The following is a 10898-nucleotide window of genomic DNA, read 5'->3' as shown; positions in this document are numbered from 1 at the left end:
CTTTCAGACAGACTGTACATCCCTGTGAAAGAGCTGAGTGAGAGATTGACATCCTTCTAATAGTTCATGAGATAAAGAGGATCTGCACCTATCTTTGTGTGAATGGAGACAACCAAAAGTAGCAAGGGGAGGAGGACTGCAATAAGACTTCAATAAAAGAAGAAACCAGCAAAATATATCAGTGGTTAAATAAGTAAGAAATTAGGGCAGTTTCTGCACTTCTGCTGAAGGAGCTGGGAGCAAACACATCAAAGTTAAGTGAGAAGTCAAGCCACTATGGATGTGATCTCTGGCGACCAAACACAACAGGGGCACTTGGGACCACCCTTGTCTCTTATGTTTGTTGCACACATAGTCACAGTGTGCAGATAAAATGAACACTTCACTAAAGCAATATAATACTCAAAATTTAATAGAACAATCAGGAAAACACTGTGGTGAACCAGAAGGATTTAAATGTCTTTAATAGTATTTAGCTGGTTTGCTACATTTCATGTTGGAATCCTGGAGAATGCTGTGCATAGGATATGAAATTATTTCCATGGTCAAGAAAATTTCTAGATGTAAAAAACACAGTAAGTAGAACTTTACCTGAAAGGATTTCAAAGACCATTCACTTCATTCTGCTTCCCAGGAAGACCCTTTTACTGAGGGTGTGGAAAAAAATGAATGTGAGGTTAAATGCTTGTGTCTCCTGGTTCTTCCCCTGTGGCATAACAGCTAAGAATTAGAATGGGAACAGAAACCAGCTTATAAAAATAGTTTAGAAATGAAGAGCTTTTTATCATGAGAACCCCATCCTGACACATCAAGACATATATCACACAGCACCACCCCCCAAAAGACATTTTAAGTGCAGATTTCTTTGTTTCATTTTCTTTTTCTGCACTGAGTAGAGACATTCCTCATTCTTGAAGGGGGAAAAAGTATTGGTTGATTTAATTCAATGTAAAATCTTGATTTCAGAGTGATAAACCAATCAAGATATAAGAGAACACAGGAATAGAAAAAATTGATACTCATATATAACTTTATGAGAGACATTTGAGATTTTTTTTTCATAAAATTAAATTCTGCACTTCTAATAAAAGTGATGGTTATGTGGTTTCTTCTGCTAGAGTTTCCCTCTCTCTTTTTTCCCCCTATGGAAATATCACAGAAATATTGAGTGACTCACTAACTTCTTAGTAATGAAAGTTATAGATATTCTCAGTTCAGTCAGAGAGAAAATGGAGGGTTTCTAACCAGGAAGGAGCCTGGGAAACAGTTGGGAATGACTGCAAATAATTCTTTATCTCTCTTATTGTTCACATTGTTTACTGATAAGTTCTGCCACTGAGCGTCATTCATTGCACACCAATGGTTGAGATGTTTTTACTCTGGGACCAATGGAATTGGTCTGGACGATGCTCTCTATAAAAGAGCAATGTATTTGAAATAATACAGAGTTTTAGTCTCTTGCTTTCTAAACTGGAGTTCTTTCATTCCTGTCCTGCCTCAACAGTGACAGAAAGTTGTTTGAATTTTGATGGAATTGTTTGGAGACCATTGAGCAGCTCTGTGATGGCCACAGAATTGTGTCCTTTCTCTATCCCCATCCAAGGGGTACAAAGACACAGAATAAATACACTATTCATTTAGACTTCTGGAGGTCATTTGGAATTAATTCCTCACTTGAAATGCCTCAACTGGAGCACGACACCGATCTGTGGGATCCTCAGCATTAGGAAGGACATAGATCTGTTGGATCAAATCCAGAGGAGATGCTCCCGGGTCTGGAGCCCCTCTGCCATGGAGACAGGCTGGGAGAGCTGGGGGGGCTCCCCTGGAGAGGAGAAGCTCCAGGGAGAGCTCAGAGCCCCTGGCAGGGCCTGAAGGGGCTCCAGGAGAGCTGGAGAGGGACTGGGGACAAGGCCTGGAGGGACAGGACACAGGGAATGGCTCCCAGTGCCAGAGGGCAGGGCTGGATGGGAGATTGGGCAGGAATTGTTCCCTGGCAGGGTGGGCAGGCCTTGGCACAGGGTGCCCAGAGCAGCTGTGGCTGCCCCTGGATCCCTGGAAGTGTTCAAGGCCAGGTTGGATGGGGGGTTGGAGTGCCCTGGTTTAGTGAAATGTGTCCCCACCTATGGCAGGGGCTGGAAGAAGATGGGCTTTAAGGTCCCTCCCAACTCAAACATTTATGGGATTCTGTGAATAGGACTATTGCCCTCATCACTCTGTAGCAGGTGTTGTGGATATTTTTTGCCAGCTTTAAAGAGCTCCTGACTGTGGCTGACAAGACTGTAGTAATGTAACAGAGTACAGGGCAGACAGGGCAAAAGAAACCTCCTCAAATTCAACAAAACTGAAAGATTCTTCCTCTGGAATCCCAATGCCACAGAGTTCATGAAGTCCTTAATGTTCTCTGTCTATTTTAGTGCAACCCCATGTTGTGAATCTGATCTAGGAAGGGGCAGCAGGCCAACTCTTGCTGCTCAAGTAGTGTTTCCTTGTAGTCCTCCACATAAAAGACAACTTTCCCTACCCCACACAGAGGAAAACATGAAACATCTGAATAGCTGGGCTGGATGGCTGTGCATTGCAGAGGATGCAGACATACCTGACTATTAACATAACCTGCTCAGGAGCATCTGTTGGGAACAGGGTGACTCCTAGGAGCCACTGGAGACATATAGCACACTTCTGAAAGCTGCATCTCTTTCCAAGGAACTCTTCTAACAGAAAGCAGTATGCAGAGGTGATCTAGAGAGTCAAATCTATCTTGGAGGTGAGAATGAGAAACTGTGAATATGGGAATTGTACTTAGAAAAAACAGAGATCACAATACTGTATATGCCTCGTTAAAGCTGCCACAAGAAGAAAAATAGGACAGATTTAGCCAAGTCTTAGGGTCCCCAGGTGGTCCAAGAATTCCCCAGTTAATCGTTGCCTGCAGAAGTGAAGCAATGAGCTGATTTGAGATTTGGTAATTGACTGAATACATTCGCAAAAATGTATTTCAGAGCACAGGTGCTCTCTGGGTGGGAATTTCAGTGTGCCCTTCAGGCAGCCCCTGTGCATAGAGCAATCCCTGTGCCATCATCCTGGGTGGAGAATGTGGAGAATTCAGCCCCTCCTTCCAGAGATGCCTGAGGGGGTTTTGCTGCAAAACTGAGCAAGGTGTATAGAGATAAGATGCCTATGAATAGTCCACACAAACCGTCCCTGCAAACACAGAAATGGTCACGTAGGACAGATCTTTAGCAAATGCACAGTCAGGAGAGGCTCAGAATGTCAAGATCTTCACTAGGGATGGATCTGCATTGTGGAACTGTGGGGAGAACTGTGGGCTCCACCACAAGTGTTCAGCAGACCAGCGGTTCAGTCAACAGCTCCTGTTCGAATGGTACCATTCCCCATTACTTTGTATCAAGACCGATAATATGGGTTAAAAAAAAAAAAAACAAAACACCAAACCAAACCAAACCAAACCAAACCAAACCAAACCAAACATCGACCTTGGAAAAAAAAAAAAAAAAAGAAAAAATGAAAGGAAGAAGAAGTAACAACCTGCTCCCCAAACCAACCCAAACCCACAAAACCCCAAACAACAAATGCTCTGTCCTTGTCCTTGTCTATTCAACAGATACAGGAATAATACAGGAATAACCTAGTACAAGAATATAAAGGTCACACAATTTCACAGATGTATGTCTAAATCTAAAACACCAGGCACTGTTTTAGATAATATCAGCTGAGGTTTACAATACTTCAGGATGAACTCTGTGGCCAGATTGTATCTTAATAATTACTACCCTCTATTTAAAATGAACCCAGTCTTTCTGGTTTTGAACCTGCCTTTTCTGAATGAAAGCATCTGTCTCTTGGTTCCCAGTGACAGTCCAGATAAAAAGGCTGTCTTGCTGCAGCTGTTTTTTTGTAGTTGATTGGATTTTTTTTTTTTTTGGCATGTAGTTTTCTTTTTGTTTGTTTGATTTAGTTGTTTTTTAGAGTCAGATATCACAGAAATTTTTCAATTTCCCTCTTCTCAGCTGTATTGTATATTTAGAAGTGAAATGTAGGACATACTAAAAAGAAGCACATGATGGAATTGTACCTGTTGTCAATTTGTACCACTCCTGGATACACATGTTACTTGTTTTGTAATTCAGTAGATATTCAGCATTTTTTTAGAAAAAGGGACTGTTAGTAAACACCTCCCTTCCCAAGCAATAGCATTTCAACATGCAACAGAGTAGTCAAAACAAACCAAATTTATCAGTACAATTGATCACTCGAATTTAAATGGCTGGTGAGGCCCTGGCACAGGGTGCCCAGAGCAGCTGTGGCTGCCCCTGGATCCCTGGCAGTGCCCCAGGCCAGGCTGGACAGGGCTGGGAGCAGCCTGGGATGGTGGAAGGTGTCCCTGCCATGGCAAGGGTGGGGTGGGGTGGGATGGGCTTTAAAAGGACATTCCAACCCAAACTGTTCTGGAATTCTGTCAGGGTTTCAAAAGCCAGGGAAAGAGATTACTTGTGTGGACTGTGTGGGGATGTCAGACACCATTTCTGGTATTAAGCAAGTTTTAAGAATTTTGCATGGAATCCAGCTCATGTTGGGAGCTGTACACAGTGAATTTTAAATTCCAACGCGCATTTTATCACATCCCAGAACAAACAAACAAAAAAAAAGTGTTTCACACTTAAGGATGATATAAAATAGCAAAACTCAGTTCAAAAATTAGGCAACTTTATTTGACACTTTTAGAAATTTTTTACAGTTTTAAACTAAAACAGACTAAAGGAAATTCCAGTGTTTTCAAAAAGCAAATAGAAGGAAAAAACTAAACACCTGCAATTTGACTAGCTGACCAGTCAATTTTAAGTTTGCTTTCTTTCCTTGTATCTCTGTATGCTTGAAACAGCATTCCTTATTCCATAGAAAATCACTCTGGAAAACCCTTGGGATATTTCTCATCTCTTTGTCTTAAGATTCTGCCATCCTTGTTAATTTTGAAATTGGTTTTTTCCCATCTGTGTTACATCACAGAAGGAAAGCTAATCTACATCTGGTCACTGGAAATCCAATGTATTACAATGTATTTACATATTAAAAAAAATATATATATAATGACGTGCTGTGCAATTGGATAGAAGGCTGTAATTCAGCCAGAGGGAGGTCTGGTATCAAAACCATAAAGATCCACACAGACACAGGGTGGGAAAAGGCCACCCAGACTGAACTGAAAATCTGATGCTTGTACTATGGTTTTGGAAAATCAGAAATATTTGCCAAAAATGTTTTTTACTACTTAGGAACAAACTTGCTTTGTCCCTTGGTTGTCGCAATGGCTCTCTCCTAGTGTCAGCACAGGAAGGGATCCATAAGGTGACACAGTTGGTACTTCGTACTACTTGCAAACAATAACAACAGAAAAAAAGTATTTTGTACCACAGATAGAAGATACTGTATCATAGACAAAATACACAGAATTACTGCTTTATCTACCCTTGCAGATATTCAATATGCACAATTTTGCAAGTCATTAAGTAGTAGCCTGAGTGAGGGGAAGGGACCCTCTTCCCATGGGGAATCAACAGCCCCACAATCAGCTACAACTGTGGGACTGAGCCACGTGGTGTATGCCATTGACAGACTGACTGATGAGGTAAAGGAAATACAAGATAGGAACCAGGGTCTTGGGGAAGGACATTGATTTTATCAGCCTCACTAAATATATCCTTACAGAGAACTAAATTACTCACCCATTATGTCCCATCTGCACTTCATTTCCATACCTTGTTTGTTTGAAATCTTTTTTGCACGAAAAATACTCCAAGTAAGTTTTCATACCAGTCTCCTACACTGACCAACTTCCTTAGCCATTCTTTTTATGGGGGCAGAGGGTGTTTTTTAGTGTGGGCTTTTTTCTAATTTTACCAAAAAAATTATTAAGGGGACAAGCTGCATAGAAGATCTTACAACAGTAAAAACATGTAACATGTTGGATCAAGGGAAAATCTTTCCTTCAGTACCTGAAATTAGCTTAAAGTTTATTCTTCATGCGTACATATATAGAGGGAAACAAATGCATTTGCAAGTTTTTGCAAAATTGCTAAAATTTGCAAAATTGCTAAAATGAGCAATCTTTTAGGTTGCACTCTTCATATACTATCCTACATACTACTACTTGAACACCATTACAAAGTCCTTCCACAAAGACAGCAGACATTTAAGACTAATCATGTTATCTCCAAGAATCATCTTCCTCTCTAAAAGTAGCTACTGTGAAGCATTCAAATGGGTCTTAGATTGTAAATCATCTTTATACTGCTTGAAATTTTTGCTTCCAGCCTCCAAACAATCCATACCCAGAGCATTTCTGATTCAATTTTAGTAAAGTAACATTAGCAGGGGTCACATGGGGCTCCTGGCAGGCTATTAGAACCCAGCTCCTCCAGCCTTTAAAGAACACTGTCAGCAGTGAACAGAGCATCTATACGCAGGGCTGAAACTTCAGATTTTTTTTAGGTTTTGCTTTCCTGTGTTGCTAGGCTGAAAGTACCAGCGCTCATAGCTGCAGTCAGCGGCTTTAGGCTCGAGGTTTCGTGTTCAGCCCGTGAGGAAGGCTGCAGGTGGGCCGGGCCCCAGGGTAAGAGCAGCAGTCAGCTCCATTTCATGCCTTTCATACAGCACCAGGAGTGCTCTGTGACACAGAGATTCCTTCTTGCTCTCCCACAACCAGTGCTGGCTGTGCGACTCTCTATGAGAGAGTTTGACAGTCAAAAGGTCGCCGGAGGAGGCAAGTGGCAAAGTATGAGTTGAAGACAAACTGGTGACATGCTCACCCCAGCAAAGGCACAGCATGGCACTAACTGGCCATCAGAGCAGCCAGCCTGTTTCCCACACAGGCTTGTTGCCAACTTAGGATCTGCTGTAACATCTTTGATAAACATTTTTTGCAGTCTCCACTACTGATTATGAAAAAAGTAGATTATGACCCAAACCAAATTAAATGATGCCACTGTGGGTTGTGTTTTACTTTGTCAAACTAAACCTGAACCACTATTTTGAAGTTTTTGTTCAACATCAATCAGAACAACTTCAGTCAGAGCAGAACAATAAAATTCTCTTCTGGTTCCTTGCTGGGGAATGATGTGAAGGACTGTGCTTCTCCTCAAACAGCACCAAGCTTCCCACCATCACAGTGTTCAAGGGTTGGATCCACAGTGGAGAAGTGGCAGGTTTGTGGCAATTTCCTGACTACAGACATATGCTTCAGAAGAAAATAGCTATTTCTATCCATTCCAAACCTCTGGCCCAAGGAAGAAGTTACTGTACTGGAAACATCAGACAGGACTCTTGTGCCAACCCTACCCCAGGGTCGGGCTCTGGGAAACCTTGCTGGCTTCAGTGCACCGACTGAAAGGGTGCTGCTGCTCATGCCAAGTGCCACATTCTCAGAACTGGGGATCTTCCAGCAGCACTTGATTATAAGGTGTTGGCTGTCTGCTACTGCAGGGTTCCTACCAGCCCAAGCCACCGATTTTTTTAGCAGTGATGATAGAATACGGGAATCACAAAATGGTTTGGGTTGGAAGGGACCTTTAAGATCATCTCATTCCAGCCCCTGCCATGGTCATGGATGCCATCCACTAGATTCAGATTGCTCAGGACTACATCCAGCTTAGCTTTGAACTTCCAGGGATGGGGCATGAGCTGGTGATGAACTGGTTTACTTTGAAACCATGTCTCCGCATATTTTCAGCTGACCAATATTTACATGAAACACTCAAAGTCAGATCACAACATACAGTGCACGTCTGTCAGCAGAAAGCAGTTCTTAAGCAAAAAAAAAAAAAAAAAGTCTAGCTAGTATATAATCTCGGAATTTCTCAGAGACAAACACCTGGATGAAGTTTGCCATCTGGAGCTGAACTTGCATGCTGACATGCAGAAAAATATTATGAGAAAAACGTAACACAACCTTCACCTAAGGAAGATAGCTCCAAATAATCATAGCAGCCTGTGCACCTGTAACCCATGGCTGCTGGACTCACCAACAGCTTCTGGGAAACAGAACCAAGCCTGAGCCCCTGTATCATATGAAGTTAAGTCCTCTGCTAGTTCCTGAAATTATAGATTATTGTGTACAGTACACTAGTTCCCAATTCAAGAAAATTCAATTAAAACACATTATTTATAATCTATCACTAATCTACAGATGGCAAAATGCCATCTTTACTCCACATAATCTGAATATTTAACTGCAAAACTCGAAAAGGTGGAACCTTCACAGAAGAACACATAATTATGTGTTAATAATAAATAGAGATAATAGAAAGGATCAGTGAAAAGAAAGTTCTTTTATGCCACTGGCCAAAGGAAGCTTCTGGTAGAACACAAAGCTGTCTTGTTCTGAAAATGTTCCAGGCTGCCAGAAGCAATACAACAAATTAAACATAGACAAAAAAGACTAAAATTGATGTTATTTCTTTCTAGAAGATTTATCATGTTTAAGTAGCAGAAAACAGTCTTTGTCTCACAAGAGCTGAACTGTCCATCACAGTGGTTACAGAACACCCTGACAGCATTCATGATATATAAACTGAGTACTTGGGGATGAAGTTCATGCTGTAACACCATTAAACCCAGGAATCCTGATCCTCAGAATGTATCTGGACAGGTAGGCCAGGGCAAGTTGTCTGGCCCCAACTGCCAGTGGCATGAATTATTCTGGTTGGTGTGGTTCAGTTCTCTCCTCACAGAATCAAAGGAGCTCATGCACTGGGCACTGCCCCGTCCCACTGAGCCCTTCACCTGTCAGCCACGCCTAGATTTTCCTACCACCAGTACCAAAATTTCTTTATTTATTAAGTCTATTAATTCTAATGTCATCCCTGCTTGAAAATGACAAATTGTTTTTCCAATTTGCAGCAGCAGTTCAGATTTTTGGATATTTTTCAGACCCTCAGACCTCCTTTTCAGAGTATACTCCACTGCCTTTCTTGTTCAGTGTCTCCTCATCTCATGCTTTCTGAGTCATCTTCATTTTTTATTTTTTATCTTTCCTCTATCCACCCTACCCAGCACCACTAGCAAAAACCTAAACTGAAAAGCTGTTAGTGCAGCTCTGTTCTTCATGTCCCACCCCAGCTAGGAAACCACATGCAAGATTAAAATACCTAAAGATTAATTATTCCTTGTTGATGATGTTTGACGCACCTCTGAAATGGTTCCTGTCCTCATTCACCTGAAGACACAGCCCTACATTCTTAAAATATCTGAGACCACACTCATCTTGGAAAAAAGTATAATCTCTGTAGGCTTTGGATGAGTATTTGGATCTACTGGTATGTCTGTATTTCAGAATTGTGTCAATGTGCTATGAGCCAAGCGTTGATAATCATTAGTTGTATACACTGCTGCTTGGCCAGCATATTCAGCCTTCAGTGCACTACAAATAACACACCAAATGATAAAAGTATGTACAATATACTCTGATTTGTTCATGGACAGTCAATGAAGCTGCTGTTAAAAAGGAGTATCATGGGCCTTACATCCTATACAGCCTGTATAGTGCAACAAACCAGAAACACAAACACAGCCATGGGGCTCAAGACCAGAACAAAAACACTGGATCTTGCACTACAACAGCACATGTGAGCTTTAACTTCAAGGCAACACTATTCTCAAACATCCAATACTGTCTTTTTTAAAGAGCTGCAGGTAAATTCACAGCATCTCCCCGAGGCAGATTAATTCATTAGTGACTGCAGCCATGGTCAGCACCAGTTTCCAGCATACACAGAAGTTAAGAGGCACTACCATGGTAGTCATGATCTGTTCCCAGTTAGAACAATGCAGTGGGAATGCAAAAACCAAAGCTGAAACACAGAAATGCACATGGCTGAAAAATACTGTCAAGACTTTCCTAACAACAGCTATACCGAGGGGTACTGTAAGGAAAGAGCATCATACTCTGAAGGAAAAGCTTGACCAATTATCCAAGACCATGGAAAATGTTCAAGAAATATGGAAACAAACAGTTTACTAAATGAAGTTTTCTATGAAACATGTTAATAAACCTTTTGGAAAATAGGCTATGCTGCAGATTTTCTGTTGTCTGGTATCTGCCCAAGTTTAGAGAAAACATTTTATTTTTTTTGCAAGTATAATTCTTACATATGTGGATGCACTTTTATTAGTGCCACTGGTAAACACAGAATATATTTTCAAACCTATTCTTTTATGTTTCTTTTTTATGTATTTCATTTACAATGCTCTTCATTTCTGACAAGAAAAATAAAATCAGCAAAATTTAAAGAGGGTTTGAGATACTTTTCTCTTGTCACCCTCAGTAAAGTCCTTCATATTCCATTCTACCTTCAGCTGCATTTGGGCAATCCTTCAGAAGGGAACAGACCAAAATGAACACTTGGGGAAGCAATCTGACTCTCACTATTGTGATACAGAGTCAGATTTTCTCAAATGGATTTTTGTTTTAGTTGTGTTGGTTGTTGTGGTTTTTGTGTTTGTTTGGGTTTTTTTTGACTAAAATAAATGCTTCCTCTGAACACATACTAGTTCTCAGGAACAGAACCCTTACTGAATTTCTAGATAGATAAGGCTTAGTGAAAGACATAAACAAGAAGCCTGTCAACATTATTTTTAACATTAATGTCACTTTCATTACTTTAAATATTAGAACTCAAGTTTTAATATTTAAAGTAATGGTGTGGAATGTGTATCTGAAATAATCAAAATCGGAGTCAGTCACATTGAACTGATAGGCGCATTTTCCTATACAACATTAATTTTTAAATTAAGCTGATCGGGAAGGTTTTTTAAAGATAAAAAAATACAGCCTTGGTGTTTGATGGAAGGGATTGATCTGCCCAGGATCAGGGTCCAAACAG

The sequence above is a fragment of the Lonchura striata genome, chromosome 28 (genome assembly GCF_050655825.1).
Source record: "Lonchura striata isolate lonStrDom1 chromosome 28, ASM5065582v1, whole genome shotgun sequence".
Taxonomy (NCBI): Eukaryota; Metazoa; Chordata; class Aves; order Passeriformes; family Estrildidae; genus Lonchura; species Lonchura striata.
This window is presented reverse-complemented; position numbering follows the sequence as displayed.